Source organism: Prionailurus bengalensis, chromosome A3 (assembly GCF_016509475.1).
Source record: "Prionailurus bengalensis isolate Pbe53 chromosome A3, Fcat_Pben_1.1_paternal_pri, whole genome shotgun sequence".
In the NCBI taxonomy this organism is placed as follows: domain Eukaryota; kingdom Metazoa; phylum Chordata; class Mammalia; order Carnivora; family Felidae; genus Prionailurus; species Prionailurus bengalensis.
The window spans coordinates 81,464,654-81,483,897 of NC_057354.1; the positions used below are offsets into that span (position 1 = coordinate 81,464,654).

Here is a 19,244-nt window from a genome sequence, read left to right on the forward strand (position 1 = left end):
AATAGGATTTTTACATATTTTTTAATTTCATAAAAATAGGATCATACTCTATATATTATGTGATTTGCTTTTTTCACTCGACATTGTATTTTTGATATCCATCCATATTGGTGTATATAGTTATGGTCCATTCATTTTCAATATATTCATTCATTCTCCTACTGATGGACAAATGGGCACTTAGAGTTTTGCTCTTAGAAACTGCTTATGAACATTCCTATACATCTCCAGATCGAAAGGAATAGCTATAGGAGTTGCTACATGATGTTTCCGGGTTTTATGGTCATTCTTGTGCTATGATCCCCTTTTCATTGATAAACTGAGGCTTATAGAGACCAAGAAACTTGTTCAAGATCACATAGCTAGGCAGTATTGTTAAAACAGATAAATTCCCTTCCATCTAATTAAAAGAAAAAATCTCATAGTCCTGGAAACAACCACTTATCAAAAAGTGGATGGATAATATTTTACCTTGTTTTACATGAAGTTACAAGAGGAGGTTCTAGCAACTGATTCCAGTCAATTCTACCTCTTGACTTCTCATAGCAACTTGGTTATATGATAATCACATGACTATAACTTTCATCCTGTTAAGATACCCTGTATTTCACCATTCCTGAAAATCTAGTCAAATATTTTATAGTTAAATATGCTGGGATGTGTATAAATTATGTGTGTATAAAATATTTTTTAAAAATTAGTAATAAAGCATTTCCAATTGTGACTACAACTTTAAATTAAATTACAAGAACTTTTTTTTCTTTCATGACTAAATTTGATTTTGGAATTACTATGTTTAAGACCCACTGAAGTGAATGTAATAATAATTTTTAAAATACTCTGTATTCACTGTAGAAGCTATTTGAGAGTATTTGCAAAAAATGTTTTGCACGTCACCTAAACCAAATAATTTCCAAGATAGTTAATATTATTCTTGCATTTAAAAAAAAAAGAATATAATCCAAACTTCAACTAGTAACTATTAGTCAACTAGTAACTATTTAGATCAGTAAAATCCTTCAATTTAAAAGTATGCGGAGAGGATTCTGGGAAGATGGTGGAGTGGGAAACACCAGAACTATCTCCCTACTTCTGCAACAATTACACTGGCAGAATCTGTCTCATGTAACTGTTTTGGATGTCTGGAGTCAGATACAAGTTTGCAACTTTCAGAAGATCTGAATGGGCAGTTTTGTTAGCTTCAGTCCATCTCAACTTTCTGCACAGTAGCAGCTACCCAATTCTCTAGTCTGCCATGTGGCAGCCAGCTGTACATGTGCTCCTGGAGCAGCTTGTACACAGCTTCCTGGAGACAGGTGGAGTTAAAACAACAACAACAACAACAACAACAACAACAACAACAACAACAACAATTCTGTCCTCCAAAAACTGATAACTGATTACTGCTTCTTCTCACAAAAGTACAAAGAGGCAGATACCCATTCTTGTTGCACCTCCCTTTATTGTTGCAAGTCCCTTCCCCAATGCTGAAGTGATTTCCAAAGGATTTAAAAGACCAATGCCCATTTACCCCCCTCTTCATTTTTCTGCTTTTTCAAACTCTTTTGGGAGCCAGACATTTAAGAATAGAACATCAAAATTACTACATATACAAGGAAAATTAGAAAGTGACCATGAATGCCCAGAGAAAGGCTCAGAAAAGACCTGAGCAGACATTAAGTCTATACCTCGGTCTGATCCTCAGTACAGAAACAGCCTACATTTTAAACAACAGCAAACTCTGGGAAAAGCAGAGAATTCAATTTCCAGAGCTACCACATTATTAGTTGCAAATGTCTAGTATTAAACAAGAAATCACAAGCCATACAAAGAAACAGGAAAGTATAGCCCATTCAATAGAAACAACTAAGAGAAACTGTCCCTGAAAGACCTACTGGCAAATATACTACACAAAAAACTTCAAAACAATGGTCTTAAATATGCCCAAAGAACCAAAGAAAGATGTAGAGAAAGTGTAAAAAAAAAAAAAGGGCGGGGGGGACAAAATGGAAATACCAAAAAAAAAGACATAGAAAATCTAAAACAAACCAAAATTAAGTTATGGACCTGAAAAGTACAGTAACTGCAATGAAAAATCCACTAGATAGATTCAAAGGCCGACCTGAATATAAAGAAAAAAGAATCAGTGAACTTGAAAATAGAACAATAGAAATTACTGAGGCCTCAGAAACAAAAAGAAAAAAAAATTGAAGAAAAGTGAACAGAGCCTAAAGGACCTATGGGATACCATCAATCAATCCAACATATGCATCATAGGAATCCCAGAAGCAGAAGATAAGGAGAAAAAAAGGAAAGAGAATAATTGAAGAAATAATAGCCAAAAACTTCCCAAATTTGGAAAAAGACATGAAATACACTTCCAGGAAGTTCAACAAACTCTAAGTAAGATGAATTCAAAGACCCACACAGACATACATTATAATCAAACTTTGAAAAGACAGAGAATCTTGAAAGCTGAAGAGAGCGAGTCATCACATCCAAGGAATCCTCCATAAGATTACATACAGATTTCTCACCAGAAACTCTGGAGGCTATAACATAGTGGGCAAATATATTCAAAGTGCTAACGAAAAAAAAATTGACAACCAAGAATCCAATATCTGTCAAAACTGTCCTTCAAAAGTGAAAGAGAAATTAAGATATTCCCAAACAAAATTGAGGGTATTCATGACCACTAGACCAGCCATGCATAAAGGTTCAAGGGAATCCTGCAAGTGAAATGAAAAGACACTAGACGGTAATTTAAAGCCATATGGGGAAAAAAAGATATCCAGAAAGGTAAATACTTGAGCAATTGTAAAAGCTGGTATATGTAACAATGGTCTGTAACTGCACTTTTTGCTTTCTGCATGATTTAAATGACTAATACATTCAAAAGGGAAAAAAATACTGAATTAGTATAAAAGCTATTATTACTATAACTTAGGTTTGTAACTCCAAACCTTGTTTTCTATATAATTTAGGATACTAATGCATTTACAAGAATTGTTTATATTTGAGATCACACAATGTGACATCAACAACCAAAAGGATGGAGCTAGAACTGTAAAGTTTTTGTATGTTACTAGAGTTAAGCTAGTTATAAATTCAAATTACAGTGTTATGACTTTGGGATGTGAAATACATTCCCCATGGTAATCACAAAGAAATTAACTATACAATATACACAAAAGAAAATGAAAAAGGAATTTAACATTTCCCTACCAAAAAAAAAAAAAATCAACTAAACATAAAAGAATAATTCAGGAAGTGAGGGACAAAAATACTGAAGACATACAGAGGGACAAAAGTGCCTCTTTATCAGTTACTACTTCATGTGTAAGTGTATTAAACTTTCCAAAGAAAAGACAGAGAATAAAAGAATGAATAAAAATATATGTCCCAATTGTATGCTGTCTTCAGGAGACCCACTTAAGACCCAAAGACACAAACAAGTGACAGAAAGTGAAAGAATGAAAAAAAGATTCTATGCAAACAGCAACCAAGAGAGAGCAGGGTGGCTATATTAAATCACGCAAAACAGACTTTAAATCCAAAAAGGTAAGAGACAAAGAAGGACATTGTATATTATTAATAAAAGATTCAATATAGCAAAAAGATGTAACATTACAAATATTTATACATTTAATGACATTCAAAACATATGAAGCAAAAACTGACAGAGTTTAAGGGAGAAATACAATACTCAACTCACAAATAATGGATAGAACCACTGCACTGGGCAGACCACTTAATACAATAAACCAAACTAAATCTAACAGACATTACAGAACACTCCACCCAAAAACAATGGCACACACATCCTTCTCCAGTGCATGTGGGACATTTTCCAGGATACAACATATATTATGCCACAGATTAAGTATCAATATGTTTAAAAAGATATCATACAAACTATGTTCTCTGGCCACAACAAAATGAAGTTAGAAATCAAAAACAAAAATCAAACTAGAATATTCACAAAATTATGGAAATTAATATACTTTTAAACAACTAATATTTCAAAAAAGAAATCACAAGGGGCGCCTGGGTGGCTCAGTCAGTTAAACATCCGACTTCGGCTCAGGTCATGATCTCACAGTTTGTGGGTTTGAGCCCTGCATCAGGCTCAGAGCCTGAAGCCTGCTTTGGATTCTGTGTCTCCCTCTCTCTGCCCCTCCCCCACTCACTCTCTGTCTCTCTCTCTCTCAAAAACGAACATTAAAATTAAAAAAAAAGAAATCACAATAGAAATTAGAAAATCCTTAGAAATAAATAAAAACACCAAATACCAAAAATTATGGAATGTACCAAAGCAGTGCTAAGGGGGAAATTAGAGCTATACATGCTTACATTAAAAAAAAAAAAAAAAAAAAAAAAAAAAAAAAAAAAGATTAAACAAGATTTTAAAAATTAACAATCTAAGTTTACAACTTAAGAAACCAGAAAAAGGAGAACAAAACTAAACCCAAAGCTCACAAAAGGAAGGAAATAATAAAGATTAGAGATAAATGAATAAAGAATAGAAAGGCAATAGAGAAAATCAATGAAACAAAAAGTTGATTCTTTGAATAGATTGACCAAATTAACATACTTTTAGCTAGATGGACCAAGAAAAAAAGGAGAGAAGATTCAACTTACTCAAAATCAGAATGGAAGGGAGGACATTACTACTGATTCTACAGAAATTAAAAGTATTACAAGAAACTACTATGAACAACTGTATGCCAAAAAATTGGATAATGTAGATAAAATGAACAAATTCATAGAAACACAAAGCCTACCAAGAGTAAATCATGAAGAAAATCTGAATAGACCTATAACTCTTAAGGAGATTGAATCAGTAATAAAAATCTCCCAGTAAAGAAAAATCCTGCTGCCTAGCTGTCTCAGGTGAATTCTACCAAACATTTAAAAAGAAATGAATCAATTCTTCTCAAACTTCCCAAAAATTGAAGAAAAGCTAACACTTTTTTTTTTTTTTTTTAATTTTTTTTTCAATGTTTGTTTATTTTTGGGACAGAGAGAGACAAAGCATGAACGGGGGAGGGGCAGAGAGAGAGGGAGACACAGAATTGGAAACAGGCTCCAGGCTCTGAGCCATCAGCCCAGAGCCCGACGCGGGGCTCAAACTCCCAGACCGCGAGATCGTGACCTGGCTGAAGTCAGACGCTTAACCAACTGCGCCACCCAGGCGCCCCGAAAAGCTAACACTTTCTAACTCATTCTAACAGACCAGCATAATACTGATACCAAAGCCAAACAAAGACACTGTGAGAAAATTATAGATCAATATTTCTTATGAACAATGGTGTAAAAATCCTCAACAAAATACTAGCAAACAGGATTCAGCAGCATATTAAAAAGGTAACTCCATGACCAAGTGGGATTAATGTAAGGATGGTTCAACATATGAAAATCAGTCAATATAATACACACATCAACATGAAGGAAAAAAAGCACACGATCATCTCAATTGATGGAGAAATAACATTTTACAAAATTCAACATCCTTTCATTATAACAACACTTAACAAATTAGAAATAAAAGGAAACTTCCTCAACATAATAAAAGCCACATATGAAAAACCCACAGCAAACATCATACTTAATGGTGAAAGACTTAAAAACTTAGATCTTAGAGCTTTTCCTCTAAGATTGGAAACAAGGCAACATGCCCACCTTTCACCATTTCTATTCAACACAGTACAGGAGGTTCTACTTAAAGCAATTAGGCAAGGGGGAAAAAAAGGCATACAAATGAGAAAGGAAGAAGTCATATGACCTGCTTGCAAATAATGATTTTATATTTAGAAAACCCTATCCACAAAACAGCTCTCAGAACTAATAAAGTAGCAGGACATAAAGCCAACAAACACTAGTTGCATTTCTGTATGCCAACAATGAACAATCTGAAAAGGAAATTATAAAATAAATTCCATTTACAACAGCATCAAAAAGAACAAAACACTTAGGAATTAACTTAATCAGGGAGGTGAAAGACTTGTTCAATGAAAACTAGGAAACACTGCTGAAAGAAATTAAAGACAAGGGGTACCTGGATAGCTCAGCAGGTTAAGCATCCAACTTGGACTCAGATCATGATCCTGTGGTTCGCGGGTTCTAGCTCCACATCAGGATCTCTGCAGTCAGAGCAGAGCCCACTTCAGATCCTCTGTCTCCCTCTCTCTCTGCCCCTCCCCTGAATGCACCTGCACACAATCTCTCTCTCTCTCTCAAAAATAAACATTAAAAAAAAAAAGCAATTGGGGCACCTGGGTGGCTCAGGTCACGATCTCGCGGTCCGCGAGTTTGAGCCCCACGTCGGGCTCTGGGCTGATGGCTCAGGGCCTGGAGCCTGCTTCCGATTCTGTGTTTCCCTCTCTCTCTGCCCCTCCCCCGTTCATGCTGTCTCTCTCCGTCTCAAAAAAAATAAATAAATAAACGTTAAAAAAAAAAATTAAAAAAAAAAGCAATTAAAGACAACATAAATAAATGGGAATACATCCCATGTTTATGGACTGGAAGACTGTAATTTAGTTAAAATGCCAATACAACCCAAAGCAGTCTACAGATTCAATGCAATCCCAATGACATATTGTGCAGAAATGGTAAAACTCACCTTAAAATTCATATGGAACCTCTAGGACTGCAAAGAGCCAAAACAATTGAAAAAAGAGAGGAAGAGAAAAAAACTAGAGGGCTCATACTTCTTCATTTCAAAACTTACTACAAAGCTACAGTAATTATAGTATCGGCATATATAGACTACTACGTAGATATATAGATCAATGGAATAGAATAGAAAGTCCAGAAATAAACTCTTACATATATGGTCAAATGACTTTTGACAAGGGTGCTGAGACCACTCAGTAAGGAGTCTTTTCAACAAACCTGGATATGCACAGGCAAAAAAAATAAAGCTGGACCCTTACCTAACCTCATATACAAATATTAACTGAAAATGGATCAAGGACCTAAGTGTAAGACCTAAGACAATAAAATTCTTAAAATCATACATAGGACAAAAGCTTTATGACATTAGATTTGGTGATGATTTCTTGGATAGGATGCCAAAGGCCCAAGTAACAAAAGAAAAAAATAGACAAACTGGATTACATGAAAATTTTAAAATCTCGGACATCAAAAACCACTATCCTTAATGAAACAATTACTTAAAAAGTCACGCATTGAGGGTGCCTGGTGGCTCAGTTGGTTAAATGTCCAATTCTTGATTTCAGCCAGGTCACGAACTCATGGTCCATGGGACTGAGTCCCACGTCAGGCTCCAGGCTTACAGCACAGAGCCTGCTTGGGATTCTCTCTCTCCCTCTCCGTCTGCCCCTCCCCCACTCATGCTCTCTCGCAATCTCCCTCGCTCTTTCTCAAAATAAATAAATATTTAAATTAAAAAGTCACACATTGACCCATTCAATGTACAAGAAAAGCACATAGATTTTTAATGTAATCAAATAGGAAATATTCAATGATAATTGTTTCAGGTTCCATTTTGCAAATAACCTTTGAGAAATTACCGTGTGTGGTTTTAACGTAGTATTAATGATGAATATCCACAATTATCTGAAAAAGTTTATTAAAAAAATACTAAAAAAAAAAAAAGAGAGCCTATCCATAGAGTAAATGTCAACCCACACAATGTGAGAAAATATTTGCAAATCATATGTCTGGTAAGAGATTACTATCCAGAATCTATAAATTCTAAAACTCAACATAAACAAAAACAAACAGGCACCTGGTTAGCTATATCAGTAGAGCATATGACTCTGGATCTTGGGGTTGTGAGTTCAAGCCCCACAATGCGTCTAAAGATTACTTTAAAAAATTAAATTTTAGGGGCGCCTGGGTGGCGCAGTCGGTTAAGCGTCCGACTTCAGCCAGGTCACGATCTCGCGGTCTGGGAGTTCGAGCCCCGTGTCGGGCTCTGGGCTGATGGCTCAGAGCCTGGAGCCTGTTTCCGATTCTGTGTCTCCCTCTCTCTCTGCCCCTCCCCCGTTCATGCTCTGTCTCTCTCTGTCCCAAAAATAAACATTGAAAAAAAAAATTTTTTTTAATAAAAAAAAAAATTAAATTTTAAAAACAAAATCCAACTTAAAAATGGGCAAAAACTTTAGTAGACATTTCTCCAAAGAAGATATATGGTCTATAAACACATGTAAAGATGCTCAAATCACTAATCATTAGGGAAATGCAAATCAAAACCACAATAAGGTATAATCTCATACCCATTAGGATGGCTACTATCAAAAAAAAAAAAACAGAAAATATATTTTGGGAAGAATGTGGAGAAATCAGAACCCTCATGCAATGCTGGTAGGAATGTAAAATGGAACAGCTGTTAACGGAAAGCAATACGATGGTTTCTTGAAAAATTATGAACAGTTACCATAAGATCCAGCAATTCCATTTGAGTATTTATCTAAAAGAACTGAAAGCAGAATCTCAAAAAGGTATTTGTATACCCATGTTTATAGCAACATTATTCACTGTAGCTAAAAAGTGGAAGCAAACCAAGGGTCCATCAACTGATGAATGGATAAGCACAATGTGACATACACATACAGTGGTATATTAGCTAGCCTTTAAAAAGAAGAAAATTCTGCAATATGTTACAACATGGATGAACCTTGAGGACATTATACTAAGTGAAAAAAAACAGTAACAAAAGACAATTACAGTAAAAACTTGGATTGTAGCTTGTCCTGCAAGTGTTCTGCAAGAACAGCAAACATTTCTGATAAATTTTAACTTGAAAACGAGTAATGTCTTGCAATATGGGTAATATATGACGCTGAATGTCACACGATCAACTAAGCCAATGGTTCTTTTCGCTCTCTTGCTGAGGGATTGTGGATGGTCATCTCCCATGCTCACTCTCAGACCACGGCGTTTGGCAGAAATCAGTGGTTTTTCAGAACACTGGAAGGTGCCCATACCAGCACTAGTATATTTTTTATCACTTCAGAGCACCTTTGGCCAGTCCTTTGCTTTTCCATACAAGAGTAACCTTAGGAATGTTTTGCTTCATTCTAGGTCAGGCTGCCTGCAGATATAGACCATTTCCTCTGCTACTTTATTGCCAGTTACATTACGGTATATGACAAGAGTTTATTAATACCGTACTGTAGTCAACATCCATGCAAGCATATATAATGGCCCCCATGCAGAAAAAGATTCCATTGATCCAGTAGATAGCAATGATTCCGTATCTGATAGTCAAAGTCATCCTACACAATAACCTCCCTCTCTCCTGTCTCCTGCACACTAGCCATTAAGGTTTTCAAAGGTAAGTGCAGGTTAATTTATTTTTCTTTATATTTTGTATTTCCTTTATTATTTTGTATTATATTACAGTATTGTAATCATTTTTATATGAATATTTTTGGATTGTATAACAAATCATTTGAGTTTCCATTATTTCTTATGGGGAAATTTGCTTTGATATACAAGTGCTTTGATTACAAACACGTTTCCAGAACAAAGTTTCCAGAATGAATTATGCTCGCAAACCAAGGTTTTAGTGTGCTATATGATTCCACTTATGTGGGGTGCTTGGAGTACTCAAGATTATAAAGACAGAAATTGTAATGGTGGTTGCCATGGGCTGGGTACAGGGAGAAATGGAAGAGTTATTGTTTAATAGGTATACAGTTTCAGCTTTACAAGATGAAAGTGTAGGGCACTTGGGTAGCTCAGTTGGCTGAGCATCTGACTCGATTTCAGCTCAGGTCATGATCCCAGGGTCATGGAATCAAGCCCCACATCGGGCTCCATGCTGAGCATGAAACCTGCTGAAGATTCTCTCTCTTTCCCTCTCTCTCACTGTTTCTCTCTCTCTCCCTCTGCCCCTCTTCCCCTCTTGTGCATGCTCTCTCTCAGAAATAAAAATTAAAAAACTAAAAACACATGAAAAATGTTATGGGGATGGATAATGATGGTTGCTAAAAATTATGAAGATATGTAATACCACTGAACTGTATACTTAAAAATAGTTAAGATGGTAAATCTTATACATATTTTACCATAGTAAAAAAAAAACTTTATAATAATTTAATCCCTGATTTATTTTACAAGTCTTAATCTTGCTTTTTAAGAGATCCTGTTTTTAATCACACTATAATCTACAATGGCTCTTTATCAATTGCATGGATGCTATGCAAAACACATATTTCTAAATGTGCGGATACTTAAAACAGCAAAGGCACCTTAAGATTTCTCTCTAAAAATTATTTTGCTGGTTTCAATGAAACACAATCAGATTATAACAAAATTGTTACATAAAGAGCTTTAATTATTGTTCATTAAAGAAAACATCAAAATGAATGATTTTTAACCGGAATCATATCAATTTTATATATGCTATAAGTAAAATTAATGAGGTTAATTTCTTACTGTGTAAGTGTAAAATCTTGTAAGCTCCAAAATACCTAGAGTATCAAGAGCCAACATTCAATTTTAAGGATTTGAAACTTAATACTCCTTCAATAGCTCTGTTGGATGTTGTTAGAATGGTATTTTAAATATTTTCTGTAATTTTAATTAAACATTACCTAAATAATGCTGAACTGGAAAAAAATGTTAAAAACATCTCCAAATCCAGCATAATAGATTAATGCTCTATTGTTTGTTGCCTTAACAAAAGCGAATGATTCAGAAACCACCTGGAGATTCAAACTCACAATGAATTGCAATGACATTTGTACTACTTGACATTAATTATTACCAGAGTTGATTCTCTAAGAAGGCAGAGAAGACAACCTTATTATTAGTATAATTGGAAATATGCTAATATGCCCACCAGAACAAAAATCCTCTCTTGTAACATACTGCATTACCTGTGAAAGGTAACTTATGAACTAATCAGTGCTAATGTGTTCGTTAATCTAACAAGGAACTATAAAGAGAACAAGGCCATGAACCACCAGTCAGTTGACTGTGATTGTATGTATCTGAACTGGAAGTGGGGAGGGGGGCACACATGTCTGTGGCCTCCTTGGAGTATGAAGATGTCCTATTCTGCTATAGGACTGCATGAGATTTCTGGTTATGAAAACTCTCCCTTCGAAAATTCACTATAAATCAAGAATAGAAATCATGAGATTAGGCAAAGTTTGACTGTGAAATGATTGGTTAAGGTATAAAAAGTCTATCAAAATTCACGTATTTACTTCTAACTTGTATATATGATTCTTAAGTTCTCTGCAGCTCAAAAGCTTTGAGTTTGATACCCATATGCCGAAGGAATATGACACCATTTATCATATTCCTCAATTCATAAATAATTTATATTTTTAGATCTACTTTATGTCACTTTATTATAAATTAAACAATTAGGAACAGCATTATCATCACTTTAATCAGTTATTTTAAACCATATTTCATCTCTGCATCATTTTAACTTTGACTTTATTGGTTTAATAATCTCTTCCAAAGGCATGCCACAATTTATTTCTCAGTGGTTTTTATAGTATTTTTCAAAATTGGTATTAATGGGCATTAATTTAATTCAAAATGAAGTCATACTTTTATTAAAAGTAAGTCAATCTTATTTGACTGGGTTTCAACAATTAGATTATACGGCAATATTTTATCCAAAACTGAAAATTCAATGAGCAAATAAACCACCTCAAGGCTTTGACAAAAACATATTTAAGGAATATGGTAAGATGAAAGCATTTAATTACAAATATTGTTTGGGGAAGGTGTTAATAAAATTCTATTTCAATTTTTCCTAACACTTTCAGAGCATATTGAATTAATCAAGGTAACTCTAAATCAAAGAGGGACTGTATAACATTAGGCAAATCTTAGTAAAGCTCTGAACAAGTAATAAATATTTTTGAAAGTCAGGTAGTTTTCAATTTTCTGTTTTCAGACAAATTGAAGAAACGGCCCAAATGAGTTAGATCACTGAAAACAATTTCTGATTACAGGCCTCTACGTGACTTTGTTTTGCAAACGACATAGAAGGAGTTCTAAGAATTCTCATCTTCTTATTTATGTGAGTAAGGTTTCTAAGCACTTACAACTATAACTCTGGAAAACGGTAATAAATTTGAAACTGAATCCAATCTCATTCTAAACACAAGTAATAATCATCCACATATATATAAACTAATCAGGGGAGAAAAAGTCCCATCCATTGAGATACACCCATTAAATTTATACTTTTAATTTTTAATAAGTATCTAAATTTGCAACATTTGTTTTGATACACTGTATGCGATTAAGAACTGTGATGACAAGTTTATTATACCAACAGCCATAAGTGATAAATTTTAAAAAAATTTAGATTCAATTTATATTCATATTTTTGTCATAAAAAACTATGATAACACGCTCATAAAAGACTTTTTTAGCATTAAACTACATTAAAGTAAGATAAAATTGGAAGTTTGAGATTAGCAATGTATAGAAACCTCAACTTTTGACTGTCAAAGAAGACATATTTACCTATTTTTTTAAAAGGACAATGGTAGGAAGATATTTCCATTGCATTTTTTTTAAGTTTATTTATTTTGAGAGAGAGAGAGAGGGAGAGAGAGCAAGGGAGGGGTAGAGAGAAAGGGAGAGAGAGAGAATCCCAGGCAAGAGGCTTGATCTCACAAAGCATGAGATCATGACCTGAGCCGAAATCAAAAGGCAGACACTCAACCCACTGAGCCACTCAGGTACCCACCCGCTGCATGTTTTTTAAAGAATGATCTAACAGTTGTTTTTTTTTTTTTAATTCAATATTCATAATACATTGGAAATTATGATTTTTATAATTGTATAAACATCACACATTTTAGATGTTAATTTTTAAATATATGAGGGGATATGTAGTTTGCTTTCTTAATGTAAGAAGACCTTTTCTAGATATGGCTAGAAGAATCTGAACAAATTCACAACTTTTGAAATTGAGTTTCTTAAACTGAGGATAATACTCTACTTCAGGATGATACATATGTAATATACATATTCACTATTTGATTTTTGTAAAATGTAAAACAATATGATTAAATTTATGGGGGCCTATAAAAAAATAACACCTCCCTTAATTTTGAGTCCTTTTTATATGAACTGGACAGACCAACTAAGACATAACATGAAAAATCTCAGCTGCAAGTCATGAAAACTTGATTCATTTCTAGGGGCTATATATTAAATTGAACTATAACTAAATTCCTATGTACCACGATTCTTTAAAATTGAACTTCGCCAAATATAAGAGGGTATTACAAAACCAGACTTGGGAATTAAGGCACTGAAATGTAAAAAGGAAACAGAGGTCTTAGATTTAGAAACAAGGCTATGGACAGCCAGCCTTACCCAGTCAATCCCATCTTTTGGGGACAGTTTACAACTTCCTATCTTAAAATAAGCATCGTGTAACATAAACCAGTAAGAATAATACATGCGCATTTTCTGGGCCTCCATCTACAGATCTCAGTAGTTTCATTTAGATGGAGCCAACTATATTCCACAGGCAAACCAAGCATACTAGACAATAAATACATCATACTGAAATAAAAAAATAATTTTGCTACATGTATATTTTATAATTGAAACTGTTCTTAAGGGGCGCCTGGGTGGCTTGGTAGGTTGAGCGTCTGACTTCGGCTCAGGTCATGATCTCACGGTCCGTGAGTTCGAGCCCCGCGTCAGGCTCTGTGCTGACAGCTCAGAGCCTGGAGCCTGTTTCAGATTCTGTCTCCCTCTCTCTCTGCCCCTCCCCTGTTCATACTCTGTCTCTCTCTGTCTCAAAAATAAATAAACGTTAAAAAAAAAAAAATTAAAAAAAAAAAAAAACCTGTTCTTAATTCTGCCTATAGGTTAAGCCTGATAATTTAGCTAAATGAGTTGGTATACAAGTCAATAAGCTATTTACCAAAAATTGGTAATATATAAATTTTTATTAAAGTGTCAAATAACATCTGTGAAATTTCGATATGCTCAGTACTCTACAACAACTTCTAATCATTCTCCAATATAATTTGCATTTACAAAATTTCTGCTTGGCTAGAAAAGTTTGAAACTGATTGGGTTCATTAAGCCAAGATTGTTAGTCTTCAAGATTCCACAATAGCAATTTTGAAGACATTTCTCTTATACCGATTTTGAGGAAGACATCATGTTGTGCTCTATGAGGCATACATTGATGTATAAGAGTCTCTAAACTCAGAGAAAGCATCAGTCTAATACAGAAAAGTTGAGAGCATTGCACAGTGACTACCACCTAAATTCTAAAATTAACATTTTACTATACAGAATTTCCTGTATATTTGCTTTATCTATATTATAACTTTGTATGGACATAACTATTCATCCCCCTATATATACATCAATCCATCTTATATTTTTTTTTAATTTTTAAAAGATTTTATTTTCAAGTAATCTTTATGCCCAGTGTGGGGCTTGAACTCACAACCGAGATCAAGAGTCACATGCTCCACAGGCTGAGCCAGCCAGGCATCCCTGATGCATTTCAAAGAAAGCTGCAGACATAAGTATGTTTCATCCCTAAATATTTCAGCATAACTATCATTAGCTAGAGCTTAATAATTTTTACAGTTTTTAAGAGAAAATTTACAAATATGAAATGTACAAATCTTAAATGTTTCACTTGCAGATTTTTGCAAATGTCTACGCCTCTCTAATCCACACCCTCATCAAGATATAGCAAATTACTGTCACCTAAAAAGTTCCTTCTTGCCCATTTGCAGTCAATCTCCACCCCAACTCCCACTTAGAGGGAACCACTGTTGGTGAATTTTTTTCCCCACCATTGATTAGTTTTGCAGATAATTTTTAAATTCAAAATTTAAAACAAAGAGTGATCAGACTGAGGAATCAAAAAAGACTTCACATGAAGAGATGTATAGAAACATGATAAAGTAAATATAAAAAAAACACTTAACAATTGTAGAAATTAGGTGTGGGTATAGGGGTGCGTCAGTTAGCAATTTACTACCTCTCAGCTCCAAAGGACATGTTTTAGCAAGAAGATTGGCTAAAGTACAAGACATAAGGGGCACCCAGCTGACTCAGTCGGTTAAGCATATGACTTTAGTTCAGGTCATGATCTCACAGTCTGTCAGTTCGAGCCCCAAGTCAGGCTCTGAGCTGACAGCTTAGAGCCTGGAGTCTGCTTCAGATCCTGTGTCTCACTCTTTCTGCCCCACCCCCGCTCACATTCTGGCTCGCGCTCGCTCGCTCGCTCGCTCTCTCTCTCTCTCTCTCTCTCAAAAATAAACAAACATTAAAAAAAAAACTTTTAAAAAAAGACATAAAATGCAAATTAATACGTTATTTTTTCCTCCCATTTAACCTTCACTTCAATATGTTAATTCTTCACATTCAATTGTTTTCTTTTTGGCCTACTCTCCTGTCCCTGCTCTGCCCATACTTCAACATACTGTCCAAGGCCTAGCTCTTCCCACTCTTTCCTATCTCTTATGAGTCATAAACTGATCCATTGCAGTCTTTTTGTATGTCTTAATTTCTTCAAACATAGGCATAAGTATATGTCTTTGGACATATTTATGACAAAATGTAGATATGTCTGTGCTTACATTTTTTTTTTTTACATGTAAAGGTATTAGCAGTAACATAAGACACGATTTCATAATCTCTAGTTAGTAGGGGATAAGAAAAAGCATTATTTGGGGCACCTGAGTGGCTCAGTCAGTTAAGCATCCAACTTTATTTAGCTCAAGTCATAATCTCATGGTTCATGAGTTCAAGCCCCGCATCAGGCTCTGCACTGACAGTGTGGAGCCTGCCTGCGACTCTCTCTCTCTCTCTCTCTCTCTCTCTCTCTCTCTCTCTCTCTCCCTCTCCCTCTCCCTCTCCCTCTCCCTCTCCCTCTCCCTCTCCTTCTGCCCCTCCCCAATTCACACACGCTCTCTCTATCAAAATATATACATAAACTTCAAAAAGAAAAGGCATTAGTTGATTTTTTTTAATAAAAAAACTTCCTTTTTATAACTACAAAATATACCTATATACTCAAGAGTGAGTATATGTGCATGTGTGTCAGCACATGATCTCTGGGAAGGGATTGGTAATATTCTTTGTTAAACTGGGTGATGAGTACAGTTGAACAAATAAAATGAATTCCCAATATTTTCTCCACCTACCCATACATTTAAAGCACCCTCAAGCCACTGTCCAGTGATGTCTCTCTTCTTTCTCCTTCCTTAGAAATTTCACAAGTATTGTAAAATTTGATTTACGAAAAGCATGTTTGTTTAACCCAATCTGAAAATATAAAAAAATATAAAACCAGCTGGACATGTAATAGGAAAAACTCATAAAAGACCTAAGTCCTAGAAAACAAATATATCCAAACAAAACATATGACAATTCATTAAAAGCATGTATGAACATGTACTTGTTGTACACATTAAAGTATAAAGATATCCCAACTGGGCTCCTTTCTCTCCTAACCCCCATTATTGGTGGGGTCTGAACCTGCCAATCTATTTCACACTTCCATATGTGGTAGGTACTCTTCCATCCACTCAGAATGTGGCAGGAACACAGGCATTCTAAAATAGTAAAGAGCAGCAGGCAGATGTTGTTTGGTGTCATCAAGACAATGACAATGCTTTCTCAACCCCTTCTGTGGGCTTGCTAAGTCCCTTCAAGCTCCAGGACAATGCAGTGTTTGGAAACATTCTTTCAAACAGACACACACCAAGACTGTTGAAGTTCTTCCAAAATAGAAAGGCGATGGTTAAGACCAGAATTGAGTTTCTTGCCTCTGACAGTACACTTCCTGTGCAGTCAGTAGCACAGACAGCTATGCACTCCATTCTACACTCAGGGGCAAAAGAAACACCCCACAAAGATATGTTGCAGCTGTTCCTGTTCTGGGTGATGCCTTGCTTCCACTAACTTCCAACAGCTGTGCAAAAGAACTTCCTGTGATAATGAAAATGTTCAATATTCTGTCCCAAGTGGCTTTTGGACACTTGAAATCTAACTAGTGTGACTAAGGAACTGGACTTTTAATTTTATACTTAATTTTAACTAATTTAAATTTAATAGCTGCGTGATTCACAGCTATAGTCTTGGGTAACACATTTCTGGAACCTCGGTTAAAAAAAAAAAAAAAATCAGGAACTTAAAGCAGCTCTCTTACCACCAAACCAAAACCCTACCTATAAAACAGTAAATGTGGTTCTACCTCTTATCTTATCTTAGCTGCCTGGCAAAAACATCTATTTGCCTTCATTCAGGCAGCACCTCCTTTGTGAAGTCCTGGCACCCCATAGTTGCTAACTCTTTATCACTAACTAGGCCACACCACGTTGTCATTTACATAATTGTATTCCCTGCTATTATGGGGGCTCCAAAAAGGCAGCAATTGTATCATATTAATCTCTGAATTCTCAGAGCTTAATAGGGTGCCACATCCTAAAACCCTTGCCCTACATTTTCCTGGCCAATTTTTTTTTTTAAGTTTGTTTATTTTGAGTGAGCACAAGGGGGGAAGGGGCAGAGACAGAGGGAGAGAGAGAATCCTAAACAAGCTCTACACCATCAGTGCAGAGCCTGATGTGGGGCCCGAACCCACAAACCATGAGATCATGACCTGAGCAGAAGTTGGACACTTCACCGACTGAGCCACCCAAGCGCCCCACACCAGTTTTCATCTAACCAATCCCAGCTCTTTACTACTCTACCATGTGAAATCTCATAATCCAATTCACAACCAACATCTTAGAACTAGAGAAATCCAAGGTCATTTTATCTATATCAAAGGGCTTGGTGTTTTACCTCCATAAACAATTGCTCAGTAGAAAACACTGTAAAATAGTGAAAATGATGCATATTAGGAAATCAAGTGGAAATAACGAGTAAGCAGTTCAACACAGAATCTGGAATTCAGGACAAAACACCAATTTGGGAATTTTTTGACACAGAAGTAACTACGCATTTGACATTTGTAACCATGCAACTCAGGACGTAGATCACTTAGGGATTAACTGTAGATAGAAGAGCAAAGGCACTGCAATGTTAAGAAGTCAAAGGCAAAAAAGAACATGCAAAGAAACCTGAGAAGAGACAACCAGTGACATAAGAGGAAAACCAGGAAAGTATGTTATATGAATAACAAGTGAATAAAGTGATTCAAAGAAGAGAGAACCATTCAGTTATGATAAGTAATACTGATAAAGCAAACTGGAAAGTAAAATGCTATAGTTCTTTCCTACAATAGCAAACCCTCCAAAATGAAGAGAGTAAAACTGAAAGATACCACTTGGCATTCAATCACCAGTGATAGAGAAAAACTAGAAGTTAGAACAATGTTATCTAATATAGATACTGCATTCATTTGCTTTACATATACGTCATTCCAGAGCACCACATCTTCCTTTCCCTAGCCACATCAAACAAGGTTTCAGGGAGCACAACAATTCTCTTGGGCAGCATTATTTTTAAATCAAAACATCCCGAGTTGTACACCAGCTGAGACACTGCCTGAAACAACTAGTGTCTCCCATTCAAGTACTACATGTCCCTTAGAAATTCAGGTTTGGCGTAATTCAAAGGTCAAGATGGCTTATACAGAGGCCAGTTTTCAAAAAATAGGCAAAAGTCGACATTCACAAGGACTTAGAGAAAAAGATCCGTGAACTGTGAACTCCAGGAGAGGAAGGGCTCACTTCCCACAAGACAAGCACTATTTTTTATTTAACTTTAAAAGAGCTGTATCATACACAGGGGAGGGGGCGCGAACTTCAGGACACTACGCCCTCCAGAACGCTGCTGCCCTAACACTCAGCGCTGAGGCACCGGCGAGCTCGCGGGCACTGTCCAGTAGGCAAGCGCCCGGGTAGATAAAAGCAAAGCAGGCCGGCGCCTACCCGGCATTCTGGACCCTCAGGTTAACAGAAAACCTCTAGCCCTCGGGCCCTGGCTCACCAGCCTCTGGAGTAGGGCAGACGTGCGGCCCCTGGCCACCTCAAAGGAGCGTCCCCACAAACTGCTCACCTCGTCACCCGACACTACCACAGAGGAGCGTCCCCTGGCAAGTAAGGAAGGAGACCGTGCTGGCCACGGCACGCTAGCTCTGTCTCCAGCGTTTCGGAGCTGCGGCAGCCACAATCCCCCCAAGTACTCCCCAGAGGCCCGTGCGTGCGCGCGCTCTCCCGCCTCGTCGCTTAGCAACCTGCGAAGCCTTCCAGCCTTCGCGACACGTCAATTCCGCCCGCCCCTCCAGGGTGCAAATA

The 19,244-nt window shown here is 36.1% G+C and overlaps 1 protein-coding gene across 1 annotated transcript in view; it reads right to left on the minus strand.

Moving 5' to 3' along the window:
• Positions 1 to 19,227, minus strand: part of LOC122496902 (WD repeat containing planar cell polarity effector) — a 392,211-nt gene extending 372,984 nt beyond the window's left edge. The window contains exon 1 of the mRNA XM_043603499.1: positions 19,006 to 19,227. The gene's annotated coding sequence lies outside the window, so the exon portion shown is untranslated. The remainder of the gene's footprint in view (positions 1 to 19,005) is intronic.
• Between the last annotated feature and the right edge of the window lie 17 nt (positions 19,228 to 19,244).